At 41.1% G+C, this 19,890-nt stretch overlaps 1 long non-coding RNA gene across 1 annotated transcript in view; it reads left to right on the forward strand.

Moving 5' to 3' along the window:
• Positions 1–5,504: 5,504 nt before the first annotated feature.
• The window catches only part of LOC145528564 (uncharacterized), a 113,354-nt gene continuing 98,968 nt past the window's right edge, over positions 5,505–19,890 (forward strand). Inside the window, exons 1-2 of the long non-coding RNA XR_014070511.1 lie at positions 5,505–6,912; positions 9,551–9,615. This is a non-coding gene — a long non-coding RNA (uncharacterized LOC145528564). The remainder of the gene's footprint in view (positions 6,913–9,550; positions 9,616–19,890) is intronic.

Consider the following 19,890-nt stretch of genomic DNA (forward strand, 5'->3'; position numbering starts at 1 on the left):
CCAGAAAACAAATTATGATGTGACTTTGAGAAATAACACCAGTCAAACATAATTCTAGAATTGGGCAAACAAGACAATTCTTGTTTCTTTGGGGAGATTCTCATTGCCAAGACTGAAAATGATGAAGTGTTGATTTCTGTGAAAAGAGGCTCATGCATCTTGAGTTTTTTAGGTGAAAACTGGCCATATGCATGCATCAACTTTGTCATAATTTTCTACTTACTACAGCACACAAAACTTACTGTGCCTTTTCCCTTTGATATTTTTTAATCTCAGAGAACAATATTTTCTTAACTATAACCACAGTCTAAGTCATAAATCAAAGCACACGTGCTATGTTATAAAAATTCAGTGGCATTACTAAAACTGAGATAATATTTACAAGAAAATGTAAAATTTTTGTCAAAGTAATAAACAGTGATTTCACTTTTGGTTGGTTTAATGTTAATTTAATAATAATAATATTAGTAATTAGATTTCTGCTAGAATTTTTTCTTAAGGTACTTGAATGTGATTTAACTTTATGAACAAATTAGCAATTTAGGCTGAAGAAACCTAGCCACTTGGTTCTGAATTGTACTAGAAACATGTCATATATAGAGTATAATACATTGTCAAAAGGAAATTGGTTTTTAAGTTAGGGTTATTTTGAAAATATATTTGAATTACCATATCTCTAAACTAAATTCATAAGAAAATGAAATTGAAATAGGCAAGTTAACATATAAGAGCAGAAAGAATATCACCCAATAATGCAATTATTTCACATATTTTTTAGAGTATGCATATATGTGCATCTGATTATTTATAGTACCTCTTTGGATAATCACTCAAATCATTAACATGGGTTAAAGTCTACTTGCTAAAATAAAAAATCAACATCATGGCATGCTGCTATAATTTTCTAGTGGTTTGTGGCTGATTCTATTTTTGTTTCCTGTTTACTTGTGAAAACTGTAGAATCAGCATCTCTAATTCATCCTAGTAGGTCTCCAATTTGTACAGTAGCAGAATGTACAAAATTTGCTGCAGTTTTTTTTTAAATTAGTTTATTTTCTATTTTTTAACTTTACAATATTGTATTTGTTTTGCCATACATTGACATGCATCCACCATGGGTGTACATGTTTTCCCATTCCCGAACCCCCCCTTCCAGCTCCCTCCCCATCCCATCCCTCCAGGTAAACCCGGTGCACCAGTCCCAAGCACCCTGTATCATGCATTGAAACTGGACTGGCGATTCGTTTCACATATGATAATTTACATGCTTCCATGCCATTCTCCCATATCATCCTGCCCTCGCCCTCTCCCATAGAGTCCATAATACTGTTCTATTTATCTGTGTCTCAGATTTATAGTATCATAATGATTTCTTTTTCCCTTTAACATGAAATTTTACTCTTAATGTAAACAAAACTTTTAAAATGAAAAAAAAAAAAAGCTCTCTTTCCCTTTCTGTCAGTGCTTAGAGTCTTAATGGGACATCAAGATGTTCTATTTGAAGTCACAGAGAAAGCAAACTTTCAACACCTCTGCTGCCTTAGACTACTAACATTTTAAACCAAATTTACTTAGACTTTATTTGGGAAAGGGATAACAACACTTTTGTAACGTCATGGACAGAGAATTCTTCAAGTATTTAATAAATCTCTATTCAAGTAAATCACAGTTAATTGGTATAGCATATAACAAAAAAAGTGTTTCTTGCACTCCAACCAAGAATATTTTTGCATATATACCTATTATATTTGTGGAAGATTTTAAAATATTTAATAGAAATACCTGAACAATTCAGATGAATTTCTATTTAAGATTTCATTCAAATGTTAACATAAGCATGCCCCAAAATATTTAATGCAAAAATCAGATTGCTACAGCATACATGATGCTACTCAGACTTTCTGAACTAAAAGCATTTGAGATGGCAATGCTTAGTCATTTGAACTTACATAAAATCAATTTTCAAAAATTAGAAAAACAGGCATTTCTACTTTCAGTTTAAAAATATAAAGATTTTGGAAGTAGTCACTCTGATTCTTCCAAGAAGAAAAAACCTGGACAAACCAAAAATTGGTGACCTTTCTTGGATCCATTAGCAATCTGAGATCTCAGCGCAAACTACCACTGTTAAATCTGGAGAGAAAGGTGAATCTAGAAAATCAGAGCCAAGGTCTGCTTACTGGGAGCAGAAGCTGCTAGTCATAAAAGTTACAGTGTTAGTAGCTGAGTTGTGTCTGACTCTTTGTAACCCCATGGACTATAGCCCACCAGGCTCCTCTGTCCATAGAATTCTCCAGGAAAGAATACTGGAGTGGGTTGTCATTCTATTATCCAGGGGATCTTCCCAAACCATGGATCAAAGCCAGATCACCTGCACTGCAGGCAGATTCTTAACTATCTGAGCCACCAGGGATATACAGAGCCATAAACTAGTTCAGTTCAGTTACTCATTTGTGTCCAACTCTTTGTGACCCCATAGACTGAAGCACGCTAGGCTTCCCTGTTCATCACCAACTCCCGGAGTTTACCCAAACTCATCTCCATCGCGTCGGTGATGCCATCCAACCATCTCAACCTCTGTCGTCCCCTTCTCCTCCTGCCCTCAATCTTTCCCAGCATCAGGCTCTCTTCAAAGGAGTCATTTCTTCGCATCAGGTAGCCAAAGTATTGGAGTTTCAGCTTCAGCATCAGTCCTTCGAATGAATATTCAGAACTGATTCCCTTTAGGATGGACTGGTTGGATCTCCTTGCAGTCCAAGGGGCTCTCAAGAGTCTTCTCCAACACCACAGTTCAACTCTTCAGCGCTGAGCTTTCTTTATAGTCCAACCCTCACATCCATACATGACCACTGGAAAAACCATAGCTTTGACTAGACAGACCTTTGTTGGTAAAGCAATGTCTCTGCTTTTTAATATGCTGTCTAGGTTGGTCATAATTTTCCTTCCAAGGAGTAAGCATCTTTTAATTTCATGGCCACAGCCACCAACTTCAGTGATTTTAGAGCCCCCCAAAATAAAGTCTGTCACTGTTTCCATTGTTTTCCCATCTATTTGCCATGAAGTGATGGGACTGGATGCCATGATCTTAGTTTTCTGAATATTGAGTTTTAAGCCACTTTTTCACTCTCCTCTTTCACTTTCATCAAGAGGCTTTTTAGTTCTTCTTCACCTTCTGCCATAAGTATGGTGTCATCTGCATATCTAAGGTTACTGATATTTCTCCCAGCAATATTGATTCCAGCTTGTGCTTCATCCAGCCCAGCGTTTCTCATGATGTACTCTGCATATAAGTTACATAAGCAGGGTGACAGTACACAGCCTTGACGTACTCCTTTCCCGATTTGAAACCAGTCTGTTGCTTCCAGACCTGTATAGAGATTTCTCAAGAGGCAGGTCAGGTGGTCTGGTGTTCCCATCTCTTTAAGAATTTTCCACAGTTTGTTGTGATCCACACAGTCAAAGGCTCTGGTGTAGTCAATAAAGCAAAGCTAGTTGTTCTTTTGGAACTGTCTTGCTCTTTTGATGATTCAGTAGATGTTGGCAATTTGGTCTCTGGTTCCTCGACTTTTTTAAATCCAGCTTGAACATAAAGTTCATGGTTCATGTACTGTTGAAGCCTGGCTTGGCAAGAATAGTGGAATGGGTTGCCATTTCCTTCTCCAGGGATCTTCCCCACCCAGAGATCAAACCCAGGTCTTCTGCACTGCAGGCAGACTCTTTACCATCGAGCCACCAGGTAAGCCCTTAAGGCACACAGTCTGTGGTATTTCGTTATAGTGGCCCAGGCAGACTAATGCAAAAATATAAGAAGCAACAAGATAAATTGGGAATGTTCTGACTACCTATGCTACATTTAAAGTGGTACGGTGTTTTTTTGAAAGTGAATTTAGATTAGTTAAAAACATATATCTTATAAAATCCAGGAACACCACTAAATAATAGTTTAAAAAATACAACTGATATTCTAAGCGAGGAAATGAAATCACATAACAGCTCAGTTAAAACACTAGCTAATAATCCAACTATAATAATGATCACTTTTCAAGTGGTCTGAAAAACATCAACTGAAAAAATGAAATTATCAGATTGATTTAAACAGGAAAAAGAAAACAAAATGTAGAAATATGTTGACTACAAGAAACCTACTTTATATATATAAACTACATTTAGGTATAAAGTAAAGGAAAGGAGAAAGATATACTAACAACCATCCAAAGAAACCTGGAGTAACTACATTAACTTCACATAAAGCTTATTCAGAAGAAGAAAGATTATCTGGGGAAGGGCATTGTATAATGACAAAAGGGTCAGTCTTCAAAAGACATAAAACTCCTAAAAGCAGATGTACCTAACAGAACATCAAAATATAGGTGGGGAAAAAAAAATTGCAAAACTGAAAAGAGAAACAGAAATATTCACTATTACAGTCAGAGATATCAATATCCCCTCTCAGTTGATGGATCAATTCAGCACAACTTTGCACAACCTGTACTGCAGTACACCTGATCTAACTTACATCTGTAGAATAATCAAGAGCAGCAGAATGCATGTATTTCTCAAGCTCATGTTGATTTCACCAAGATGAACCACGTTCTAGGCCATAAAACATACCTTAATTTTAAAAGAACAGGAATTATACAAAGTATATTCTCAATCAGCAATGGAATTAATTCAGAAAACAGTTATCAGAAAGACAGATGAAAATTCCTAATGATTTAAAACTCAAGCAGTGCCATTTCTAAATAAGGTGCAGGTCCTCGTGAGATAGGCTGGGGCCTGAGACCTTCTACCAGAGTGCTTGCACCTGGACAAATGTCTCCTTGTCCAACAGACTACAAAGAAACTATTAGGGACTGAAATTAACTGCACACTTAGGCAGTTACAAACAAAACGACGCAAAAATGCCACAAACCAACTTTGTCTTTCTTCGATGCCACAAGGAAAAGCAGGCTACTACTTTGTGATGCCTGCACCCAGGACCACCAAGGTGATGGGCAGACCACTCAAAGGATACCTCCTGCCCAAGCCAAAGACCCACCCCCACCTTGTTACCTCATTTAAGGAACCAACTGGCCAAGAACACCTGTTTCTTGTTTTTGCTCCCTCCAGCTGCACCACGAAACCTATTAAAGCTTTGTGGAAAATTTCCCTGCACCTGTTAATCAGTTTCTGTTGATTAAACAGTCCAAGGGCCCAGGAGGGTATCAAAAGAGAAACCAAAAAATATTTTAACTGAATAAAACTTAAAATACAACTTATTAAATTTACAAAATGCAACTAAAGTGTGGCTTAGAGGGAAAAGTTTAGGAATTTTGAAAATTCCTAGATCCTTTGAACTCTCCCCGAACACCAGAAGTCTTGAAAACCAAGTGGCATCTTCAGCACGAGTATCGGGCAGCCCCGAGCAAGCCGTGGAGGAAAACGTTAGTTTGTATCCCTTAGATAAGAACTTCCAATCCTGGACGGCTCTCTGGGGATGTCTTCCCAAGACAGAAGAGAGGACCACACAGAGCGGAAGGAGAAAGCTGGCGCAGTCTCTGCGCCTCCACCTCTTGGCCCCCGGCATGCCACAGCCACTGCAGAGTATGCGCCTCGTCCGGAAACACTGACCCGCCTGCCCTCTGAAGGCCGGAGGGGCCGTGTCCCCACGTCCTCAGAAGGAAGAGCCAATGCCCAAGTAGCTGACTCTTCCAGGAGTGGACTCCTAAGGCTAGAATTTGACGTCTCTGAGGACGCTGCCAACAAAGCCCCCCACGCCACGCCCCCCCCAACTTCCCTCACCAAGAAAACTGGGAAAAGGGGCCCAGTCTCAACCCTCCCTCCGGGAGACCCAGGCAGAAAAAGGCCCCAGAGCAGGCAGAGTGAGTGCCCCATTCCCCCTCTTCTGCTTACAGCGTGGACTGGGACGGCTGGGTGACCCAAACTTTAACCTGTTCCGAGGATGCATAGAGACCCAGCTCCCCACAAAGACCCTCAAACAGGCTGGCGGAGCCTGAGGCTGGACGGCTCAGAGAAGGGCCTTTGACGACCAAACTCACCTCGGTGGAGCAAGGTGCTTTCCGCCTCCGTTGGATGACACCCCTCCGCTGTAGGCCAGGGCAGGGACCGCCAGGAGCAGAAGGCAAGCCCGGGATTCTCTGGGTGTGCGGGCTCCCGTCAGCAGCGCGGTCGGTGAGCCCGGGGCTCACCCGCTCCTCATTGTGGCCAGAGCTGCCTTGGATGTGAATGAGGAGCACCTGCGAGCCCCAACTGAGCTTCCAGGTACCAGGCGGGGTGGGTGGACTCTCGAGCAGTTTGGGGCGTCCCTGGTTAAGGAATCAGCCTGGAGGAAACAGTCTTTATACCTCAAGTTCCACCGGCTCCTTTAAGAAAGGTCCGCTGAGACTGGGCCCGTGAGACTAGGCTGCACGCACCCCCACGCACGCCTCTGTCAGGAAGTCCGCCCGAGGCCAAGCTCACAGAACCTGGTTTTCTGCGAGCTCCGGATGTTCTCCTGCCTGGCTGGCTCCTCTGTGTCCTCCTTGGCGTGGGGATCTGCTGCTGCCTGTGGGGCGCATCACGGACATGCTGCCACCGCACAACAAGGATGCGTGTTGAGAATTGCAGAGTAAGAAAGGAAGGCCAGAGATACCTGGCACGGAAGGCCATGCAGGAGAGAAACTAAAGCTGGCAAAAGAGGAGCTTGCCCAGGTCCCAAATCAGGCCCAAGCAGAGGGCCTTCAGATAAGTGTGAGGAAAGAGGAGTTAGTGCGTCCACTCCCTGGAGAAGACCATGAACAGACGACAGAAGATAGCAATGACCAGAATCTGTGATGACCTCATTCTCCAAGATGGAGATCTGACATGGAAGTCCGGAAACGGGGAAAGCCGAGCTGAAGTCAATTTCATGCTATTATCTCTGCGTTTAGAAAGGTAAAATGTATAACTGTGTTCCTATTTATTGGTTCTTGACAGTTTATGACCTTTAAGATCAGATACATGCTCTCAGATCTAGATCCCATGGGCTTTGTTTTAGATTACTATGAAAACGTGTAAGGCAGAATTTTAGTAAGGATAAAAACATAAAATAATACACAAGCTTGCCGCTTAGGAATGATAGACCAAGATCTTACAATTTTCACAATATTCCCTGTACCAACTTTAAGATGAAAGAGTAAAAAAGCAGGATGATGCAAGCAAACATAGATATAATTAAAAACTTAAATTTCTCTAATAAAAGGAATACATTTGGAACTGAGAAAACAAGTTTGTTTTAGTATAAAATTTAAATTTGTTAAATGTGGAAATATATCTTTTGATTTTTAGAGGTCTTGGGGAATACAGCCTATTTATACTAATAACAATTAACAATTCAAAATGATCCCAGGTGAGGGGCTTACTCATTTGTCCATAAACATTTAAAAGAGAACCCCTCCTTTTTTATAAAATGAACCTGGAGAAAGTCAAGCTATCTGCCAAGATCCAAGTGTAATTAAAAAGATGATGAAATAAATGTACCTTTAGGTCGGGAGCTGCACTTTGACCTTCATAGTGGGCCATTGAGTAAAAAGGAATATTTTATGGCAGCAAAATCTGTACTTGAAACTTTTAGTCAGGATAAATTTAACATACTAAAATAGACACCATGATGAGATCAACCCCCATGTACCCATCCTAGTTTTAATAATTGTCAGTTCATGAGACTCATGAATTCATCCATTTCCCAACTCCATATCATTATGAAGCAAATCTGTCATCATGTCATGTCATCCATACATATTTCACTATCACTCAATGATAGTTTTAAAAGCCATAACCGTACTATTATAATAAGAAAAAGTTGGTTATTATCTTTAAATAAGTGAGTAAAATTTCTAATTCCTTCGTAAGTGTCTTTTCTTCTTGACAGTTTATTTAATCAGAATCCAAATAAAGCCCACACTTTGTGATTGGTTGACAAGCCTAATATTTCTTTAATCTTTTCTTCCTTGCCACTTTCTTTTGAGAAAACCAACTACTATAGAATCATTCTCCGTCTGAATTTTGCTGATTGCATCCTCAAAGTATAAACATCTTCCTCTATCTTTTAGATTTCCCATAAAATGTACATTCAATTTACATCAAACTCCAGTATGATTTGGACAAATGGACTGCTTCCTACGTGTTAGCTGATGATCAAGTACTTAGATTCAATAAATTGATTAGGCATTACAAAATGTTATTCTAGTCATTCTTATATTATTATCTGGAAACTTCCCATAAAGTTAGTCCCCCTCTCCTCTGTTTTGCTTGCTTAATTCTTTCACATTATTTTCCAAATATTTTCCTTATTTTCAAAATAAGGAATGGATTTACTTGTATCCTACAACATTGAAAATTAGTATTTTTATGTATTAGTATTTTCATTAAATGTTATCTCATTTCAGTATATGTGACATATATTAGGATTTTAAGTATCTGTTATTTTCAATCAAGGGTAGTTATTGTTATTGGTCAAATTGTTCTATATTTGGGCAACAGAATCCCCTTCATGTTCGCTCTTGAGTTCTTTTGACACAACTATTACGAACGTGGGTCCTTGGACTTTGTAATCAATAGAAACTTATTACAGGTCTGAAGATTTCAGCAAAGCTTTATTGATGCTCATGCTGCAGTGTGAGGGAGCACAAACAAGAAACAGGTGCCCTTGCTTGTTCCCTGAGTGGGAGAGTGAGCTAGTTTCTTAAATGGAGTAACAGCTGGAGTGGGTCACCAGGTTGGCCAGGAGGCATAGCTTCTGTGGTCTGCCCACTCCTTTGCTGGTACTGTGTGCAGGGATCATGCTCAGTAGTCTGCCTTTGCTACTCGCATCTGAGAAAGGCACAGCTAAGGCTAACAGAGATCAAGAGGGTGGCAACCATCCTCTATTTAGATCATTAATCACCACTGGAATTAACAGATTCAGGGGGACTGCAAGCAGGGACAGTACCTAACTGAGGTTGCTGATGGCTTATCGCTTATCCAGCATTCTCTTAAATGTCCCCCTTCAGATGTGATTCTGGAAATGTTGATGAATGAGTTTTGCACCATTGTCACCTGGTTACAGGGACCAGTGAAGTGATCAGAATCAATGGGTGGGGCATGCTTGTGGAGTATTTCCCTTAGACCCAGTGAGGATGAAGGGGCTGGTGGGGGTCGCTGCTGCTACTGCTAAGTCACTTCAGTCGTGTCCGACTCTGTGCGACCCCATAGACGGCAGCCCACCAGGCTCCGCCGTCCCTAGGATTCTCCAGGCAAGAATACTGGAGTGGGTTGCCGTTTCCTTCTCCAGTGCATGAAAGGGAAAAGTTAAAGTGAAGTCGCTCAGTCGTGTCCGACTCTTAGCGACCGCATGGACTGTAGCCTACCAGGCTCCTCTGTCCATGGGATTTTCCAGGCAAGAGTACTGGAGTGGGGTGCCATTGCCTTCTCAGGGGGGTCGCTGAGTAGACCAACAAAATGCAAACAGAAATACGCTAATGAGTGGCAAATAGGAATCCAACCCACCACATCAGTTGTTACTTATCTGTTGATTGTCTTGTCTTTTGCATAGGTATCTCCGATCTTCCACCGGCTCACAGGTGTATTCCTTTGTCGTGGCCTGCAGAGTTTTTGGAGGTAAGAGCTTTATTGTGGACAAATGTACCCAACTAGGTATCGTTTGCATTTTGATGGCCGTAGGAGGTGCTCAGATTACCCTTTCATTTTGGCAATTGTCGATATCAGGGGGATCCTTCCTTCCAAGTTTTAAGAAGAACCTGGTCTCCAGGGTTAATTTGTGAAGGGACTACCCCTTCCATTTTTTTTTTTTTTTTGCAGGACCTTGCAGTGGTTTGTTGGCATAGTCCAAGACTGCTGTTTGAATTTGTCTGAGATTAATAATAAACTGCTCAGTTTGGCTCATTTCCTCTTCAGATAGAATGTCAATAATAAGAAAATATTATAGGTCATTTCAAATGGGCTGAGATGCTGATTACTCCTGGGGGCTATACAGACCCTGAGGAGTACAATAGCAAACCGATTGGTCTAAGGTTCAAGAGTCTCTTGGCAAAACTTTGCTAAAGTTTTCTTTAAAGTGTGGTTCATTTTCTCTACCTTTCCTGAAGGTTGGGGCTAGCAGGAGGTGTGTAGGTTATAACCTGTTTCTAGAGCCTTTGAGAGCCCCTGTGTGATTTGGGCTGTAAGAGAGAGCTTGTTATCGCTCTGGAGTGATTTTGAAATTATTTCCTTTAAGAGGGACTTACAGACTTCAGTAGCCTTTTTGGTTGGAGTAGGGAAGGCTTCAGCCCATCACGTGACGGTGTCAGCAAATTCGAGAAGATATTTATATCTTAACTGCAGGGTCATTTGGGTGAAATAAACTCGTCTATTTTCCCTTGAGTGTTTCTGTTGGTGATGAACTAGCTTGAGAAATGAGCGGGGGATTGTATGGGGCTGTGGGTTATTATGAACACACAGATCACAGGTCAGTGTTACTTATTTTGCTGTTCTTTTAAGTGCCTTCCCTAAAAAGGTCTTTTGCATTAAATTGCATCATGTATCCCTCCCCTAGTTGGTGGCATCAGGTAAACTTGAAACATATTTCCACTGTTTAAGTCTCAGAGATAAATAAGCACCTTGTCATCCTTCATATACCAACCAGTGCTTCTTTTCTCATAACACTGTTTTTTCAGTTTTTCTTATTCCTGTTGGAAATACTGAGGAAGGCCAGGGAGTCCCAAGGGGGAGGGGGTCAATCACTAAGATCACAACCTGTTCAACCTCTTGCACTCAAGCTGCCTATTTTGTAGCTGGATCAGCTTTTCTGTACTCTTGGTTCACAAAAGATCCACCCTTCTACAGTAGATTATGGCCATCTGGGTCAGGAGCTGCTCCACCTCTAAAAGAGCCAGGATTGAATGTCCATGTTTTAGGGGAGAGTTTCCAGCAGTTAACATACCTCTGTCTTTCCAAATGGTGGCATGAGCTTGCAGCACATGGAACCCATACTTAGAGTCAGTATCAATAATTAGTCTCTTATCCTTCCCTAACTGCAGAGCTCTAACTAATACATTTATTTCAGCCTACTGGGCCGAAGTCTGGGGTGACAGAGGCTCAGCTTCTATGACTTCTGGACTATCGCATACTCTGCCTTTCAGGTTCCAATTTCTATAAAACAACTCCCATCAGCAAACCATTGGAACTCTGAGCTGTCAAGAGGTTCATCTAGAAGATCAGACCTGCTGGAATAATTTTGTTCTGAAGTTTTTGTACATTGATGCAGTAAGTCTCTCAACAGCTAGAAGCAGAGTTACTAGGTTCAAAGTTTGGCACATCTTTAAGGTAATGTTGAGGGTGTCCATTAGGAGAGGCTGGTATCTTTTTAACCTTCCCAGGCAACAAGTGATGCTCTTCTAGCATGGATTGTAACTGACGAGAAGTTAATATGTGTAAATATTGCTTTAGTTAACCAACAGGGTGGCTGCTCCACCCACAGGCAGCTTGACCATCCCAGGGCTACTGAGTCCAGTTGTTTTAAAAAGTAAGCTACTAGTCTTTGACCCCAGCCTTTGGGTCAGGACACCTAGAACTATTCTCATGAACATACAGGATAAAGGGTTTGTCTAAATTTTGAAGCCCTAGTGCTGGTTTTCTGCTCAATTCAGACTTTAGAGTCTTGAAGTCTTGCTGGTGGTCCTTGTTCGATTGAAGTGGTTCCCTTTCTTCCCCCATCAAGGTCTCATATAGAGTTTTGGCTATAAGTCTATAATTCATAATCCAGGTAAAACAGAACCCAGCCATCCCAGTTATGCCTTAGAGTTGTCTCTTTGTGGCTGAAGATAGTAATGCACTAATTGCTGTCTTCTGATCTATGGTCAGGGCTCTCACCTCTGTGTCAAAACAAATCCTAAATGTTGAATCTGCTATCTGAGCCTTGAGATCTAAGATATGAGACTTCATATCCCTTTTCTGCCAGAAAACTTAAAACCTTAACAGTATTCTCATCTGAATCTCATTTTGTCTCACAACTGATCAGTAAGTCATCAAGATTTTTTAACTGACTTCCATTCTCTTTCAACTACTCTGTTAAAGCATTTTCAAAGAGAGGAGGGCTGTCTCAAAAATCTTGTGGAGGCACTGTCCAAGTGCATCAAGTAGCTTCCAGGGTGTCAGGGTCCCACCATTCAAAGGCAAAAAGGTAATGAGTCCAGAGGCAAGGGGATACAGAAAAATGTACCCTGTAAGTCCAACACAGAACACTGAGCATTCCCTGGCATTTGGGTGAGGAGGCTGCATGGGTTTGACAACATTGGGTGAATAAGGATGACGCATTTACAGCTCTTATGTCTTGCACAAACCAGTAATCCCCACTAGGCTTTGGAACAGGGAGAATCAGGGTGTTGCAAGGGAATTGGCAGAGCCTAATGAGTTCGTGTTTTCAGAATTTGGTAAGCAATGGTTGGATCCACTTTAGGATCTAGGGCTTTAAAGGATACTGTTTCTTCCAGGGGTATTTTTTCTTAGATTTTAATCTTATTTTTTTTAATTTTTATTTAATAGCAGAGTATACTTGATTAACAATTTGGAACCAGTCCATTGTTCCATATCCAGTTCTAACTGTTGCTTCTTGACCTGCATACAGATCTCTCAAGAAGCAGATAAGGTGGTCTGGTATTTCCTCCTCTTGAAGAATTTTCCACAGTTTGTTGTAATCCACGCAGTCAAAGGCTTTCGTGTAGTCAATAAAGCAGAAGTACATGTTCTTCTGGAACTCTCTTGCTTTTTCAATGATCCAGTGGATGTTGGCAATTTGATCTCTGGTTCCTCTGCCTTTTCTAAATATGGAACATATGGAAGTTCTTCGTTCACATACTGTTGAAAGCTGGCTTGGAAAATTTTGAGCATTACTTTGCTAGCATGTGAAATGAGTACAATTGTGCGGTAGTTTGAACATTCTTTGGCATTGCCCTTCTTTGGGATTGAAATGAAAACATCTTTTCCAGTCCTGTGGCCACTTCTGTGTTATCCAAATTTGCTGGCATATTGAATGCATTACTTTAAGCATCATCTTTTAGGTTTTGAAATAATAGCTCAATTGGAATTCTATCACCTCTGCTAGCTTTGTTCATAGTGATGCTTCCTAAGGCCCACTTGATTTCACATTCCAGAATGTCTGGCTCTAGGTGAGTGACCACACCATTGTTTATTCCTTGGTATCTTATTCTTTTTATATTGGAAATTTTTTTAATTATATATGCTCCAAAGTATTCTACTTGGAAATTTTCACTAGAAATAAGAAAACAAAAAAATTAAGGAACAGTAGCACAAATACATAGATATATTTGTGATACTTTAATTATAGATATATTAAATATATATTAATGTAATACTTTCATAACATGATAGCTCATATTGCGTTAAAAAATAATACAAAGAGATGATACTAGAGAACTACATAATCCTGTACTCTGTAGCAGAAGGGATATCCTCATGGCAGACAAAAAAGGGCACCCTGGAAAGTGGAGAGAGAGAAGTTACATGTGATCTACAACTTGCGTATCAGCCAGCTGTGGGTTTTTAAAAAATGGTGTTAAAATGAATCTTAGAATGCCTTTAGAGATAATTCTCCCTTTAGAGAACATCAGAGAATTCCCCGTGGGACTGTAAAGGCAAGAATGGAAATTGTATTGTGGGGTTTTAGCCATGACTTGCACCTCACTATGCTGTATGTGAAGAAATAAGGGAAAGTGTTCAGTCATGATGTGCACCTTAATCAGCATCAAACAATTCATGTTAGCCAGAAACACTGTAAATGCCTCAAAGCAGACAAGCCTTTAACTACATCTCAAAGCCTAGTTAACATAGGAAAATTCGTACTGGAAAAGAACCATGCAATTTAAGGATTATGAAAAATGCTGTAACAGTTTAAATTTTAGTAACCATCAAAGAGCTCAAAATGGAGAGAAACTCCAAGTGTAATAAATTCTACAAGACTTTTAGGTTATTACTTACCCATTAGTAAACCCCACACTGGGGAGAAATCCTTTAAATGAGATCAAAATGAGAAGTTCCTAGGTAGTGATTCATTCATTTCAGCATCAAAACTTCCATAAGAAAGAGAAACTTTATGAATATACTGAATGTGTGTTGGAACATTTGATCATATTTAACAGAGGAGCAGCACAAATGCTGAAGTAGATAGGTGCTTTGAGGTGCCTCCCCAACCACCTTAAATAAAATACCATCCTTCTCGAGAGTCACACTAGCCCCATGCCTTGCTTTATTCTTGATGGCACTAACCACCCACCACACTACACATTTATTTATAAAAATGCATTAACTTACTCCATTGGAATGCAAACTCCAGTGTTTTACAAAGCTGTATTCTTAATACCTAGTATGAACCTAGCATGTAGCAAATACATAATAATTGTTGACGAGTGAATTATAGTACTTTCCTTAGGTGGAGTATTTTGTATCTTGAAGTTAATCCATTCTAAATGAAACAGAATTTACTTTAGCAGGCTTTTGTTCATTGTTTTGTAATACATCAGAGTAGAAAGCATTGTAACTCCCATGATCTACAAATTATTCTTCAATTGTGTGGGGGACGAAAACATTGTACAAAAAGCACCAGCACCCTCATTCGTGTACCGACCAGTGAGAGACCCGAGTGAAGTGCTTCACAAGGATCACGAAGACAGCATGGAGTTCCCAGCTTCTGAAGACAAAGTTCTCTTTTTTTTCTCTGATTCTAAATCTAAATAATACCTTACTCCTCTTAATTCTCTTGGCCTTGTCAACCACTGGTACAGAGGGCATGGCAGTTTGGTATCCGAGAGCAGTAACCCTTTTCTGGCAAAGTTCGGCACTTAGAAATCACATCTCGTATAATTCAAAAAGCAATACCAAGGGCCTACCATTCATTAAACACTATGTATAAGGGTAAATTTTTACAACATAGAGTTTGCCAACTCATAAGAATAATGACTGTAAAACAGTGTGATCAGTGTGAGAGATTCAGGGAGCAAAGGAACATGTAACTTTGACTGAAAAGGGCTGGCAGAAGCCTTCTGAATACAGTATCACTGGAGCTGAGGTCTAAAAGGTCAATAGGTATTCACTTGGCCACAAAGAAGGGCAGAGCATTCCAGTCAGAAGTCACAAGGATATCGGGGAAAAAACACACAGCACCCAAGGGAAGGAACTGGTACACTTGTGACTGATCATGATGCTCCAGAAAGGGTGGGATGAAGGTGGGCAATCTGTGATTTAAATATTCAGAAAGCACAAGGGTATTTTCATAGCAAAACCTGTTACAAGTTAAGGTAAATAAACATTTTCTTAGCTGTGTAATGGTAAGGAGACTAAACATCTTTTTAGCTGTATAATGATAAGCAAGGAGACAGAGATAGGGAGAGATTCTCCTTGTCCCAAGAGGGACTATCAGAATGTTTATCTAAAAGGGGCCTAAGGAGCACTGACCTAGAATATGATCACACAGAGAGATCTGCAGAGGTGAGGCTGGCAGTTCAGTTCAGTTCAGTCGCTCAGTCGTGTCTGACTCTTTGCGACCCAATGAACCACAGCATGCCAGGCCTCCCTGTCCATCACCAACTGCCAGAATCTACCCAAACCCATGTCCATTGAGTTGGTCGATGCCATCCAACCATCTCATTCTCTGTCGTCCCCTTCTCCTCTTGCCCTCAATCTTTCCCAGCATCAGAGTCTTTTCCAATGAGTCAGCTCTTCACATCAGGTGGCCAAAGTATTGGAGTTTCACCTTCAACATCAGTCCTTCCAATGAACACCCAGGACTGATCTCCTTTAGGATGGACTGGTTGGACCTCCTTGCAGTCCAAGGGACTCTCAAGTCCAAGGACTTCTCCAACACCACAGTTCAAAAGCATCAATTCTTTTGTGCTCAGCTTTCTTTATAGTCCAACTCTCACATCCATACATAACTACTGGAAAAACCATAGCCTTGACTAGACAGACGTTTGTTGACAAAGTAATGTCTCTGCTTTTTAATGGGATAAGTTTCACTTGGTCATGGTACATGATCCTTTAAGTGTATTGTTAAACTTGGTTTGCTAGTATTTTGTTGAGGATTTTTGTGTCTGTGTTCATGAGTGATAATATTGACCTGGTATTTTCTTTTTCTGTGGTATCTTTGTCAGATTTTGGTAAAAGTGATTGTGGCCTCATAGAATGAGTTTGGGAGTGTCCCTTCCTCTGCAATTTTTGGAATAGTTTCAGAAGGATAGGTACTAATTCTTCTCTAAATATTTGATAGAATTTGCCTGTGAAGCCATCTGGTCCTGGATGTTTGCAGTGTTATACCTGGTTCCTCTGCCTTTTCTAAATCCAGCTTAAACATCTGGAAATTCTTGGTTAACGTACTGCTGAGGCCTAGCTTGAAGGATTTTGAGAATTACCTCACTAGCATGTGAAATGAGCACAATTGTGAGAGGTCATTTGAACATTCTTTAGCATTGCCCTTCTTTAGGATTGGAATGAAAACTGACCTTTTCCAGTCCTGTGGCCACTGCTGAGTTTTCCAGATATGCTAGCATATCGAATGTAGCACTTTAACAGCATCATCCTTTAGGATTTGAAATAGCTCAAATGGAATTCCATCACCTCCCCTAGCTTTGTTTGTAGTAATGCTTCCTTAGGTCCACTTGACTTCACACTCCAGGAATACTGGCTTTAGGTGAGTGATCACACCATTGTGGTTATCTGGGTCATGAAGACCTTTTTTGTACAGTTCTTCTGTGTATTCTTGCCACCTCTTCTTAATATCTTCTACTTCTGTTAGGTCCATACCATTTCTGTCCTTTATTGTGCCTATCTTTGCATGAAATATTCCCTTGGTATCTCTAACTTTCTTGAAGAGATCTCTAGTCTTTCCCATTCTATTGGTTTCTTCTATTTCTTTTCATTGTTCACTTAAGGCTTTTTTATCTGTCCTTACTATTCTTTGGAACTCTGCATTCAGATGGGTATATCTTTCCTTTTCTCCTTTGCCTTTCACTTCTCCTCTTTTCTCAACTATTTGTAAGGCCTCCTTAGACAACCATTTTTCCTTGTTGTGTTTCTTTTTCTTGGGGAAGGACTTGGTCACTGCCTTACAAACCTCCATCCACAGTTCTTCAGGCTCTTATCTATCAGATCTAATCCCTTGAATCTATTTGTCACTTCCACTGCATGATCATAGGGGATTTGATTAGGTCATACCTGAATGGCCTAGTGGTTTTTCCTACTTCCAGTTTGTGGCTAAAGGGTTTGATATATTAAGACTTGTCTTTGGGTATAGGATTTTTTTTTTTTTTTATAGGCTTAACATTTTTTGCCAATGGTTTTTTAGCAGTTAGTTGTGGTTTTGTGTCTTTGTAAGAAGAGGTGAGCTTATGTCTTTCTACTTCACCATCTTCTCTCTGTCCCTCTAATCTTCTACCAGGAAAACACATTTCACCCTTCCTGGCACAGAAATATCTCAATCCCCCAAGTCTAATGACTGTTTAAGTCCTTGGGAAACACCTTAGGGATCAGCAGGGATCAGCTGTCTGAGGTCACCAATAGGTGTATTTCCTGCTCTGGTTTGTCATCTGTTGAATCTCACCTTGTTCTAAGAAAATACTGGCTCTCATTTTATTTAGTAAGTCTCTTCCTTTTGAGGAGGGGGACAGTCATTCTGACATATACAAAAATGAATAAGCAATAATTATAAGTAAAAGGAAATATTAATCACCTTAGCTTTGTCTGTCCATTAACTCTCATCACAGTACAACCATAGTTGGAGACGTGGCCAGCCAGCCAAGTCAGAACAGAACAGGCAGTTCCAGTGTCCATAAGGAATTCCATTCTCCTTCCTGCCACATCAAGAGTGACCCGAGGCTCTGCGGGAGTGATGGGGATGGATTGAGTAGGGTTAGGCAGGCACCTCAGGCCCATGCATCCATGTGTAGGAATCTGACAAATTTGGGAGGAACTGGACCCAGTTAGGACTGTCCTTCTGGCATCTCACAGGAGGGCACTTGGGACATTCCCTCTTCCTAGTGCTCCCCCGTTCGATAGAAGGTACACTGATTTTGGCCCAGGAGGCTTCTCCACTGTTTCGTTTTTTGTTTTTTTTTTGGTCTTCTTGGCCTCTAGGGTCCTCTCAAGGTGATGGGTGAATCAGAGCAACCAAAAGCTTCATTTTACAAATGTCCTATCCTGTTCTTATTGGCTTCCTCCGTTAAATCTCAGTTATCATAGACCTTGAGGATCTCTTTTACCAAGGTTGACATGCAGTTTGCGGCCCAGCTTCAAGCTTTTTAAATTTTCTCCTGATGTCAGGAGCAGACTGGGTGATAAGATGCATGGCAAGTGTCAGCCTCCCTTCTGCAGAATCAGGGTCTGTATCCGGGTACTTCCTGAATGCCCCTGTCACCTGGCTCATGTAGACTACCTGGTTTTCATCTCTTTCCTGTGTAACTTATCAGACCTTATCATAGTTTACAGGATTCACCATACAAGTTTCATTCTTTCTGATACACAAGTAATATAATGTCTCATACTAGCATTGTGCATGTGGTCTTCATAGTCCTATTGTGGATCATGATCTGGGATTGCGCCACCCCTGTTTGATAAATCTGGTGCTGCAGATTTGTTGCCAGTAGGCTATCTGCATGTTCTCTGCCCTTACTTGTATCCGTTCTTATCACCTGAAGTGCAACAGTGGGCCAGAGTAATTGTGATGTCCTGCCAGGTCAGGAAGAACCTTAATCCCAATCTGATAAACCCATCCCTAAATTTGCTGGGGTTCTCCCAAGAACCTGCCAAACCTATCCTTATAGATTACTTCTTCTCCCATTGAGAAGGGCATATGCTCTCTAGTACTTGCCCCATTTCTGTCAGCTATTTCTCAAGCAGATAAAGGCTCTGTGAAGCAAAAGTGGGAACTAATTTTAAATCTGATTGGGGACAGCACTGGGAGCTCTGACTTGGGAATTTCTGACTTGAAAGGGTAAGGAAGGGGTAGGTCTAAAGGCTAGAAGCCGTGTTAAAGGGGAGTAAACAGGCTTCTGAGGAGGAGACTTGCTGAGCTGATGGCTAGTTAGCCATTGGAAGCGGACATCTGTGAGAAGTTCTGCCTCCCAGTCTTTTGGAGAAATGGAAAGAGAGGCTACACAAACACACAGTAGGAGTTTCTTAGACTAGGGCTCTTGTTCTTGTTTCATAGCTTAAAGTCGTGTCTGACTCTTTTGCGACCCCATGGACTGTAACCTGCCAGGCTCCTCTTTGCAAGGGATTTCTCAGGCAAGATTACTGGCGTGGATTGCTTAGGCATTTTCCATGTTTACATATAAATCTGAGGGCTGACAGCTAGAGATCCTGGGGGGGATGGAGGGAGCCCTCGAGACTAGAGTAACAAAACCAAAGGGGGAGATGGCAAAGGAGATCACAGGATTCCCTTCCTCAGAGTTGGTGACAAAACAGAAAGATGTTAGGGGTCATGATGAGGGTGACCCAGTATGGAGTGTCCAAGATGCAAGGGACAGGAGTGTAGGTTTGAAGACCAAGGGAGAGTAAGAGGGAGAGTCAGAGAGAGAAAGAATGAGATTACCTTTAAACCGCCCCTCTGTGGGTACCTATGCAGGCACTTCCAATTTCCTGAAAGGCCAGGAACCAGTCATTTCACACAGAAAAGTCTAACTGCTTCAGCCTGTTTCTGATAGAACTACTCTTGGTGACAGAGGGGTGGAAAATGAGAATTTTGTGATGATTGGACTTCTAGCCACTACTTGATGTGAGCACTGAACCTCTATCACTCTTAAATCTCCCATCAGGGAGAAGCCGCTAGGCCAAGATCTGCACAGCATGAGCCGAGCCTCTCTCACCTCTGCTTGTCACCTGTCAGCGTGA

Source organism: Giraffa tippelskirchi, chromosome 12 (assembly GCF_054371585.1).
Source record: "Giraffa tippelskirchi isolate mGirTip1 chromosome 12, T2T-mGirTip1v1.2.pri, whole genome shotgun sequence".
NCBI lineage: Eukaryota > Metazoa > Chordata > Mammalia > Artiodactyla > Giraffidae > Giraffa > Giraffa tippelskirchi.